Genomic DNA, 12284 nt, shown 5'->3' on the forward strand with positions numbered 1-12284 from the left:
ATATTCTATTCCATTATGGTTTGTCACAGGATATTGAGTATTGAGAAATGGAATACTTCCTGCCATATCAGTAAACAAAGGAGGTCATAGTCATCAGGGGTTGCAGCCACCATGGATGGTAAGCCAGTGAGCTCTGAGGAAACTCAGGATGTGAAAACACAGCATACTGGCCCCAGAGAGCTGGGGTGCATATCAAAGGGATGATTTCAGTAAGCCCAGACCTTCCCATATATAGCAAAGCACTGAGTTCCTTAACTTGGGATATCTGGTTTTCTTTAATTAATCTTTTAATGTTCTCACTGCATGCCCTTTCTTGCAAAACTTCTATATAACCTGGCTCCTCTACTTGCCTCTTTGGAGCAGTTCTCTGAAGTCCTAAAAATTTCCACTGAATAAAACATAGCTCTCAACTTCTAGGTGAATAATTATTAAGTCCACAATATAGTTCCCTGTGCTATACCTTAGGACCTTGTAGCTTATCCATTCTAAATGTAATAGTTTACATGGACTAGGTAATTTGAAAGGCAAAATGATTAAAATATTTTCAATTAAAACTACCAAAAAAAAAAACCCCTGCAAACCCATGTTTGACGTGGGATGTGGATATTTTATATGAATATGGGATAGGGCCTCAAGGACAAGTGTTTCAGGTCTGTGGAGTCTTATGATTGTCCTGGATGGGACAGGTTGCATAGAAAGCACATTTCTGCTCTGGTCACAGAGCTGTCTTGTTGACTTGGGTCCAAACCATTTCTCCACTCTGTCCATGCTACCTCTTTCCAAGGCCGTCAGTCATGTCCAAACCTCCATCACCTCTTGTGTGAATTTCTCCAGGAGCCTCTTAATTGTTTTTCCTTTATCCACTCTGGCTTTCCACATAACAGCCAGTGGGACTTTGGAACATAGAAATTGAATCTCATCTCTTTCCATTACCCAGTACTAGATTTTCGTGTCCTCTAGGAAAGACAAAATTCCCCCCAAATTCTACAAAGTCCTGCAGGGTCAGGCCCCTCCTGTCTCTCTGGCCTCGTCTCTCCTCCCCACTCTGATCTCTGCACCACCTCTGCCCCAGCTCTTGTCTCTGCCTGAATGCTTTTCCCCTCAACCCACTTTGCCTTGAACTCTCACTCACTCTACTGAGGTCAGCCCAAATGTCTCTTCTCCTGGGGGCTGTCTGCTGTTACCCCCTCGTCCATTGCCAGCCCTACCCCTGCCAGCTGCCTGCTTACTTGCTCTCTTAGCTCCTGGTCCTTTCAACGATGTGTGTGATTATCTGGTTAATGCCTGACCTCTCAAGAATCTCAGCTGCACAGGAGAAAGAGGAGGTATCTTGTGAGAGGAGGATGTGGGGGTAGAATCTTCGTCCTCCTCTTTTAATGCCCTCACTACTCGAAGAGTGATTAGAACTTGGTAAGTGTTCAAAGAAGCATCCGTGAAAGGATTGATAAGGGAGTGAGTGAGTGAGTGGATGAATGAATGAATGAGTGAGTGCTGTAGGTATCACTCCCATCCCTGGTGGTCCAGTTCGGATCCTAGCACAGGGGCTACGTAGATGAGACGCACCAGCCAGCATGGCTGACAGTTCCAGACACGCTGCAGACACGCTGGTCAGGGGAGGGTCAAGTCCAGACCACAGGCTTTCTCAGTACCCACCACTCTGGGACCCAGAACCCTCACCTGTGCTCTGTTGGGCAGGTGCCTGCTTCCATCTTGAGTCCTCCAGGACATGGGATCCTGCAGCCCCATCCACTGTTTGGCAAATTTAGGTATGGTATCTGAAGAAAGCTTTCCCAGAAGAGCAGAGGAGAGAAATGGTATCGAGAAAAGCCCCCACAGAAAAGCCATTTCTGGAATGTCTGCCCCAGGTAGATAAAAGAATAAGATTCCTCCATAAGCTGGGGTGGAGAGGATATTTCTTCTGGTCATGATCTCTTCTTCATTTTCCCCTAAAAATAAAAATGTTAGCACCCACCATGAATCTCTAGCCTAAGAAGATACGGAAGCTGTGTCTTAAGTATTTTCCCAGAAATCAAATCACTTACAGTCTGAGAATGTCAAATGCATGTGGGTGAGACCAGGGCACCATTTCTTCAATTGACAAGTGGTCAATATCTACTATGGGTCAGGGCTGTATTTGGCAGTGGGGGTCGGCTGCAAGGCTGCCTATTAAGTCGTCCCCTTTCTGGCCTTTCTCAGCCATTTTTACATAGGCTGTGCTTGAGTGCCTGGACTTTGTGGCTGGATGCCTGGGTCTGATTCCTGGTTCTGCCACTTTGAGGCTGTCTGAACTTGAGAAAGCTAATTAACCTAAATGTCTTCTTCTTTGAAGTGAGGACTATTGATACCGCCTGCCCATAGCATTGTTGTCAGAACTGCTTTAATACCTGTAAAGGGAATGCAACCCAGTAGAAGTTAGCCCTCTATAAATGTTTGCTATTATTATTGCTATTATTTCCATCTCCTTGTCTCAATGGCATAGATCATTTGTATTTCCTCCCCAGCAGCCCTTGCCCCTTCTTCCCGGTATAAGGTGTTCATAGAGGATCTTCCTCTTCCTCTCTGCTCATCCTTGAGGTCGGTGTGGGGCAGTGATTCAGGAATCTGCGGTGAACCACACGACCTAGATGGAGCCAAATCAAGATGTGGCATTTTGCTGCCCATGGTGATTAGCTCAGGGCTGGTCCAATCAGAGTGATTCCCAGGACTCTGTCTTTCTCTTGGGAGGTTAGATGAGGGCTGAAGCTGGTGCCACCATCTTAACCTGAGAATGAAACAAATTCATGGAAGCCTGAGCTCAGACCTGGCACACATAGAGTTCTGGGTTTGCCGTAGAAGCCCCATGTCCTTTGGGTGAAAAGCCCAGTCTAGTTCCCAGTCCTCTTGTTACCAGGTAAAGAAATTTTCTTTGGGCTTAAATCAGAACTTTTCTGCCCCTTGCAACAGAAGTTTCCTAATATATGTACTACATATCCGAATTACACCTGTTTACTAAGTGCCTGCTGCCTGCCAGGACCTGTGCTAGGTTCTGGGGGCTGGGGGCTGGGGGCTAGTGTGTGACATAGAAGACACCACTGTTCTCCAAAATCTCAGGTTCTAGGATGAGATGCTAAGACCTAGGCACCACCCTCCCTCCCAGGGCTATACTCTCTCAGGACATTTGGAAAAGAAATTCTTTGTCTTATGTTCATGGTCAGCTCAGCTGCAGGCCATAGGGCTCTCTCTGTTCTCCCCTGGATCCTGAGAACCACCTGTCTTGACCTTCTCACCTACCTGGGGGGCAAGGGTGTGGGGGCCCCACTCACCCATGCCAGTCCCCACGGAGCTGCACAAACCCTCAAACTCCACCAAGGAGCCAGGTTGTTAAGACTCATGAGTCTAAGTGGAGAGGAATTTAAAATGACACACTCATTGTGACTGTCCCCATAGTGATACAAGAGAAAACACACAGACACACAAATACATTTCATTGGAGACCCCTAGGCACAGCTTTTCCTTTCCTGACTTCTGATGCACCCTCTTATGAAAGAGTCTCTTCTACAAGTCTTTCCAAGAGGAAGAGAAAGCACCCTTTATCCTCAAAGGCTGGTTTTGTGCTGGGTTCTATCTTCTACCCATACTCACCACTCCCACCCCACAGCTCTTCCAGGTAATACCTGGCACTTGCTTCTCATATCCATTCAAATTCTTAAGAGCCTGGACTCTGCAACCAGATACCCCAGTTCCTTGCCTAGCTCTGCCGTTTGCTGGCTGAATGATGATCTCGGACAAGTTACTTAACCTCTTTAAACCTCAGCTTCTTCATCTGTAAAATGGGGATAATACTAGTGCTTATTTCTTAGGGTCTTTGGGATGATTATTTGAGGTTAGGTATGCGACATGCAATTGTTTTTTTGTTCCTCAAACATGCCAAGAAGTTTGCACTGCTAGGCTTTTGAACCTGCTATCCTGCCTGGATCACTCTTCCCAGACCTTCACATAGCTGTCTCCCTCACTTCACTCGGGTGTTTGTTCTTTGAGAAAAAGACGGCCAGTCCAATAAGTCTCTCTCCTGCATTCGCACTCCATCTCATTTCCTGTTTTATTTTCTGTGTAGCCCTTACTGCTCCTGAGTCTCTGCACTTGTACATTGCCTTTCTCTCCTGCTAGAAGGCAAGACTCGAGAGAAGGGAAGCAGTGTCTGCCGTGTTCACTGCCGTGTCCCCAGAGCCTAGAACAGGGTCTGTGACTGCTCCATAAATACTAGTGGATGAATTTGTAGAATGAATGCACTCTGTGGGGATTGCTCAGCAGGTGACTGGGCGAGGGGGACTTTGGTGATCCCTGCCAACGAGCAGTTGTCCAAGAGGCAACTCAAACACACATGCGCGCGCGCTCATACACACACACTGTTCTATTCTCAAGGACAAACATTAATTCTCAGAGACAATTCTGCCTGCCTGCCCAGAAGGGGTCTCTGTGGTCCTGTGGGGCAGTGGCAACTCTGAGCAGTCTAAAGAACCACCAGCCAGACTTTGGGTCCATCAGTGTACACCTCAGGGCCCATTCCAGAACCATGTTTTTTGATGGCCAGTCCCAAGCCATACCGAGTCTCAGAAGAATCTTTGAAATCAGAGGTTTGTGTGTCTGTGTGTTTTTTTTTTTTTTTTTGAAGGATTTTTACTTATAGACCCAACTTACCTCTCATACGCACCAAGCAATGCTAGGTGATCCATTGTTCTCCAGTGTTTGCAGTTCAGATATTTAAAAAGTATGTCAAATACACACACACACACGTGCACACACACAAGCATGCTCTTTCTCAGTGTGGGGCAGCGAAAATGGACTTCCTAGACTTCACTTTCACTTTTCACTTTCCTACATTGGAGAAGGAAATGGCAACTCACTCCAGTGTTCTTGCCTGGAGAATCCCAGGGACGGAGGAGCCTGGTGGGCTGCCGTCTATGGGGTCACACAGAATCGGACACAACTGAAGTGACTTAGCAGCAGCAGCAGCATCTTATATGGAGTGGGCAGCTGTTTCTACTGCACTTTCTTGCATGTATTCACTATGGGCTCGAGTATCTTCAGGAGATGTTTTCTGACTTTCAGAATTTGATTTTTCCCAAACTCACAGATTATGAAAGTAGTAGCCATAAAACCCAATAGAAGCAACATATTCATCCATTGAGGGTATAACATAATTTTTGATTGGAAATGTCATTGTGCTCTGATTTACAATTTAAGCTTTTAAAACACCTGATACAAAACAGTTTATGTTTATTTTCTTGAGATGGAATATTACTACCAAGTTCATGTTTCCATAACTTTCAGCAAATGTTTTAAGTTACACATCGGTTCGGTTCAGTTCAGTTGCTCAGTCATGTCCAACTCTTTGTGACCCCATGGACCGCAGAACGCCAGGCCTCCCCGTCCATCACCAACTCCCGGAATTTACCCAAACTCATGTCCATTATGTCAGTGATGCCATCCAACCATCTCATCTTCTGTCGTCCCCTCTCCTCCCTGTCCTCCCTCCTCCTCCTGCCCTCAATCTTTCCCAGCATCAGGGTCTTTTCAATGGGCTTGGTTAAAATTTAAGTATATGCAGGTAAATGTAATGTTAAGGGTTGGCCAGTAGATGGCAGCAAGTTTGAACTTGGCCTGGGAAATTGAGTTTCCTGGAACAGAATATGAGCGTCTGCCAGAGCAGTGAAGGTTTAAAGGTAAACAGCTCTGGATAAAAATGTCCAGTCTCCAGTCCTCATCTTGATGAGCATCTTTGTAAAGTTCATTTACATCTCTATGCTTTTTGGCATTAATTAAGAAATACACATTGAAACTCCCTATTGTGCCGGGTGGAGTCATCATGGCAGATGGGGTCACCACCATTCTGAAGTTATGTTCTGGCACCATCACTTGGGTTGTCATCTCGACAGAGATGGTCCCTCAACGATGCTGAAAGCAGGTGTGCCAAGGTGCAAAGCCAGGACTTACAGGGTGGTGTGGAAAGCACCCTTATTTCAGCTCCCCGAAAACGCAAAATGAGTACAACCACTGAGACTGAGAAGCAGGTTCCACACCTCACTAAAGGGAGGTCTGCACCAGCTAAGAAGACAATGCAGTTTCTGGAAGGTTTAATCATATCTTAATAACGAAAAAAAAAACAAACAAACAGTTTTATGACACCCAGGCATCAAAGTTGATTAATGTGCAACAGGCATAGACAAGCCTGGAAAATGTTTGACAGGTGAGTAGGAAGTGACCCTCTCTTTTACCTCTGTCTTCAGGGTGTGTTGACATGGTTGAGATTCAGACCTGAGGCTGCCTCGCACTGCCAGTCAGAATGCTGTTCCGTGCTGTTTCCTCAGGTATAGCAGGTGAGCCAGGAGGACAGTAGAGAGAAGGCCCCTTACTGGTCAGCAAGCCAGCCAGGCTTGGGCTCTTGTGTTGTGAGATGCTTCCCTGGACCCCCCAAGCCCAGTTGATTGGTCCAGCATGGACATCTCATGGGGTGGGTGGTTGTCAATCCAGTGGGGCGGGGGTGGGGTGCAGCTAGGACTGGAAGGTGTGAAAGCATGGGCAGGAAACAGGTTAGCAGCAATGTTCAGAAACCCGGACTAGGCAGCAAGCACCAGAGTAGGGCTGAAGCAGTAGGAAAGATACAGACCCTTGGACTGGGGCAGGCTCAGCGTTCTCTTTGATGGTAAGAATCACCTGGGATGGAGAGAGGCGCTTTCACAAGTAACCACTCCTCTCCTCCAGAAGTTCTAATCAGTAGGTCTGGGTTGGGGCCTGAGCTTATTTATTTCTAGCAAGCTCCTGTGGGATTCTAATGGGCTAGTCCTTGGACCACACTTCAGGTAGCAAGGAGTCCCTTTCAATGCTAGATTCTACAGTGAGTTCATGCCATGGAAAAACCCCGGTCTTGTTTGCAGTGGAGAAAGAAAGCTGGACATTTCTGTAGGATCAATCCTTTGGTGACCTTGCTCTCAACTCTTTACAAAAGCTATTTCATTTAACCCTCTCAATAACCAACCTTGGGATTATTTTATTATCTCCACCACACAGAAAGTGACAATGAGGATCAGAGAAGTTGGTTATTTGCCCAAGGTTGAACAGTTAACAGGTGAAGGATTTAAGATTCAAACCAACATTGGATTGGTCCAGTGCTTATTCATTAATTAGTTAAAACGAAAAAGCACATTCATTGATCCAAAAAAGAATTACTAAATATATCCATGAATTAAACAGGCTTCCCTGGTCACTCGGTGGTAAAAAATCTGCCTGCCAATGCAGGAGATAAAGGTTCAGTCCCTGGGTTGGGAAATCCCCAAGAGAAGGAAATGGTAACCCACTCCAGTATTTATGCCTGGAGAATTCTGGAGAGAGGAGCCTAGCAGGCGACAGTCCATGGGATCACAAAAGAGTCAGACACAACTTAAAGACTAAACAACAACAACAAATGAATTAAACACTGCATAAGGCATTAGGACGTAAGGTGAACACAAGTCCTTATGAAGTTTTAGCAGAATAGGTGTCACCTGAATGAGCAATAACACCACAGAGTGGAAACATCCCAAAGCTGCTACTTCTCACTGCATTCACTCAGGTTCTAGAGGACTGTGCTGGTCTCCTCGTCCACCTGAGGAGGACACTCTTGCTCAGACCTTGACATGGCTGGCCCCTTCTATCACAGACTTCTGCCCCACTGTCACCCATTCTGAGAGGCAATATGTCTCATATGGGTGAGAGTGTGTCTAGACTGCAGTGCCAACCCCTCGGCATGCCTCCAGCACCTCTCCTTATTGGCTGTGTGATCCCGAGAGAGTTACTTCATGTCTCTGTGCCTTGGTCTCCTCATTTGTAAAAGGAGAGTCATCATACCTTCCCCGTACTGTTGCTGGGAAAACTAAAGGTGGTAATAGACACGAACTAAGATCATGGCATTCGGTCCCAACACTTGATGGCAAATAGATGGGGGAAAACTGGAAACAGTGACAGACTTCATTTTCTTGGACTCCAAAATCACTGCAAATGGTGACTGCCTCCATGAAATTAAAAGACGTTTGCTCCTTGGAAGAAAAGCTAAGACAAACCTAGACAGCATATTAAAAAGCAGAGACATTACTTTGCCGACAAAAGTCCATATAGTCAAAGCTATGGTTTTTCCAGTAGTCATGTATGGATGTGAGAGTTGGACTATAAAGAAAGCTGACTGCCAAAGAAGTGATGCTTTTGAACTGTGGTGTTGGAGAAGACTCTTGAGAGTCCCTTGGACTGCAAGGAGATCCAACCAGTCCATCCTAAAGGAAATCAGTCCTGAATATTCATTGGAAGGATTGATGCTGAAGCTGAAGCTCCAATACTTTGGCCACCTGATGCGAAGAGCCGACTCATTGGAAAAGACCCTGATGCTGGGAAAGATTGAGGGAAGGAGGAGAAGGGAGCAACAGAGGATGAGATGGTTGGATGGCATCACCGACTCAGTGGGATAGACATGAGTTTGAGCAAACTCTAGGAGACAGTGAAGGACAGGGAAGCCAGGTGTGCTGCAGTCCATGGGGTCCCAAAGAGTCAGACAGGACTGAGTGACCGAACAACAACAAATAGACACAAAGTGCTTACATAGTGTAACAGGGTAGGCAGCTTGGAAGCTCCTGCTTCTAGTATTCCCTGAGCACCCCACCTAATTGTGATGTACCCCCTGTTATTCACATGTATCATATCACCCTGTTTTATTTTCTTCCTCTGTGTTTACCTGTGAGTGGTCTGTGTCTCCTCCTCCAGAGTCTAACCAGCAGACGTGGGCACTGTGTGTAATCCATATGCCTCCGCGTCCTGAACCCAGGCCCACCACCCAGAAGGTTCACCGTAGCTCTGAATTAAAGGAGAGGGCAGGTGAGCATGAGGTCTGAGTTCCATGCAGAACAGAGCCGTGTGCTTATCCCAGGCCCAGTAGCAGTCAGGAATAGCTGCCTTCCATGGAAAGTGACCCAGACCCAACTACATACTGGACCCCACCATGAAAGCCACCGCCTCTGCAATTAGGAACAGATGATGGACAGAAATAGATGGGCTCTGTCAACCTCTATGACCTCTTTGTTGAGTAGTTTGAGGCTCCCTGGAAAATCTTTAGATGCTTTGAGCCTAGAAGCCAGAACTCGAAGAACATCTAGTTGTTGAAGATTGGAGGCAGTGGTCTGTCTTAGATCATGCTGGTCTGTGTCGTACCTTTGACATTATATTTAAACATAGATTTTTATATTTAATAAACAAAAGGTTCCTGAGAGATTCTCCGGAGCCTTCTGCTAACATTAATCATCTTCCCCAACACATGCTGCCATTTGGACTGCAGAGCTGGCCAAGCTTTAGGGAGGGGTTGGGCGGCTGGAATCACCGATCCATGCTGCCACTTCATTAGCGTAAACGATGGGATGAAGCAGATGTGCACCTTTTGCTGAACCCTTCTTTCAGTATTTTGCGTCTTCTTGAAAAATCAGCTATTGGTTGGGGTCTGTTTCAACCTAGGCTGCGAGAAGTGTGAAATCAGGGGACCTATAAAACAGATTCCAGGCTGTAGCCTTTCTCACCTGGTTACTGACTCCTGAAGTCCTAATAGTAAAGTCTTTCTTTTTGAAAAGAGACAATGAATTGAAACCCATATATATGTGTGAGTGTGTGTGTATATATTAGGAAAAAGAAAGTGTGTAACTAAAATTCAGTCTAAGAGATAAGAAGCTGATTTTTTAGATTGAAATATTTTGATAGCTATATGTATATGTATAATTGATTCACTTTGCTGTACACCAAACAACATTGTAAATCAACTATACTCCAATAAAAATTTTTGAAAAAGAAATACTTTGATAGAGAGAAGACAGAGGAGAAAGGAGAGAAGACACGCAGAGAAAGGTGGTAGGAAACAGGAAAAGAGCAAAGCATCAGTCAGATATTGCTGCAGTAAAGCTGCAAAACAAATCTTCCAAACCTCAGCAATATACAACAATATATAACAATATATTTCTTGCTCAATTGTCTGTTGGTCAACTTGGCTGCAGCTGATCTGTGCCAGGCTCTGCTGGGCTTGGTTCCAAGCTGTGGGTGGAGTCCAGCTGTGCTCCATGTGTCTATCATCCTTGGACCAGCTGCAAACTGAGGAGTAAATGGAAACCCTCAACACTTCTTCAGTCATAGGCTCAAACTTGCTCACTGTCACTTCCCTGCCCCCAAATTATTTTAGCCATAGCAAGTCACAAGGCCGATCCCAATATCTGTGGGGCAGGAAAGTAAAAGCCTCCTATGGAGGAGGTAGTAGTGTCAAGAGAAAGAATACTGGCTGAACAATATCTTTCTCAGGCCTGGGTATCGAAAGTCACTTTAACCAGCCTTGAAATGGGCCTCCCATTGCACTAAGCCTTTCAGTTTTATTGAGTCCACACAGAATTAGGGTAGTAAATTGCAAATGGGACTCAGGGTCTTTAAGTCATATTATGCTCTCTTGCACCCTAATTTTATTCTGCAAAGGATCCCCCTCTGCTCAGTGTTCTTCTCCTTGCCGCCCCTCACCCCAAGCTCTAGGACTTCATACAAAAGGAAATGAGACTGTCATGTCTAACACACATCCACCATGATTTACCCCTCAGAACTAGACTTTTCCCCTTGAACATGATACCATCAAAGCCTATATATAATGGCATTTCATTTGCAAGCAATCAGGAGTAGGGTTGGGGGAATAAACTCTTATGGGGCAATTACATGTACACAGGGTCAGTGTTTAGAGAACTCAGAGGAGGGAGAAATCTCTCCAATACAGGACTTTGGATTTTATGGAGAAGATAATGTAAGCTGAGCCATGAAGAATGATAAGGTTTTATGAGGAAGAGCTAAAAGGAAAAGGAGAACATCTCAAATTGGGGGAGGCATGAAGGCAAGGAAGTAGTTGGATACATGCATGCATGCTCAGTCACTCAGTCATATCTGACTCTTTGCGACCCCACAGACTGTAGCCCACCAGGCTCCTCTGTCCATGGAATTGTCCAAGCAAGAATACTGGAGTGGGTTGCCATTTCCTAACTGAAGTACTTGGGGAAAACAAATTATTCTGTTCTGAAAAGAAGAGGAAATTGACTAATGAGAAAGGAAGATGAACTCCCAGTTGCTGGGAATATTGATGCCAAGCAAACAAGTGGGATTTTAGGGAATAAGAAGCCACTGGAGATTCCTGGACAGGGAGTGAGATGCCTACCTCTGATATTGGCTAAACTAAGCTCATCCTGGAGAGTAGAGTAGGCTGGAGGGGAGAGCGAATTGGGGGTCGGGAGGACAGTTGAACAGTCACTATGATTTTCTGGGTGATAAGTTACAAAGGTAATCTGATTAGGGTGTTCTCAGTAAAAATGGAAAAGGCCAGCTGCACCAGGTTAGTAACTGAACTAGATGTCTTAACTATTACTTCTAATGGTTGTACTTCATTAAGTACCTCCTGTTTGCCAGACATTGTTCACATGCAACAGGTGTCTTGAAGGATGTGGGACAATCAGGAAAGAGCTTTATTATTCCCCAACCTTTGTCTTCATTCCTTATCTGTTAGATTATCTCCCCACCCAATGATATTCTGGGAGATCCTATAGCTTTTCCTATTTATTCATTAGAACAATTTCATCTTTAGGTACCTAGTATGATAAAAATCAAACCTTTTATCTCACACATAGTTTGAAGTTTTGTCTGAGTCAGACAGGTGCTAAGTGAAACCTCTATGGTGTGAAAGAAGCTGGTGGTCTTTTTTCCTCTCTTTCTTCCTTGTTCCATGGTTTTTCCAGTAGTCATGTATGGATGTGAGAGTTGGACTATAAAGAAAGCTGAGCGCCAAGGAATAGATGCTTTTGAACCGTGGTGTTGGAGAAGACTCTTGAGAGTCCCTTGGACTGCAAGGAGATCCAACCAGTCCATCCTAAAGGAAATCAGTCCTGGGTGTTCATTGGAAGGACTGATGTTGAAGCTGAAACTCCAGTATTTTGGCCACCTGATGTGAAGAGCTGACTCATTTGAAAAGACCCTGATGTTGGGAAAGACTGAGGGCAGGAGAAGGGGACGACAGAGGATGAGATGGTTGGATGGCATCACAGACTCAATGGACATGAGTTTGGGTAAACTCCGGGAGATGGTGATGGACAGGGAGGCCTGGCGAGCTGCGGTTCATGGGGTCGCAGAGAGTTGGACACGACTGAGAGACTAAACTGAACTGAACTTCCTTGTTCCATCTCCTCTTCTTGAGGATGGCAGGGGTGGGGGTGGGGGTGTAAGTA

The sequence above is a fragment of the Bos taurus genome, chromosome 6 (genome assembly GCF_002263795.3).
Source record: "Bos taurus isolate L1 Dominette 01449 registration number 42190680 breed Hereford chromosome 6, ARS-UCD2.0, whole genome shotgun sequence".
Classification (NCBI taxonomy): Eukaryota; Metazoa; Chordata; class Mammalia; order Artiodactyla; family Bovidae; genus Bos; species Bos taurus.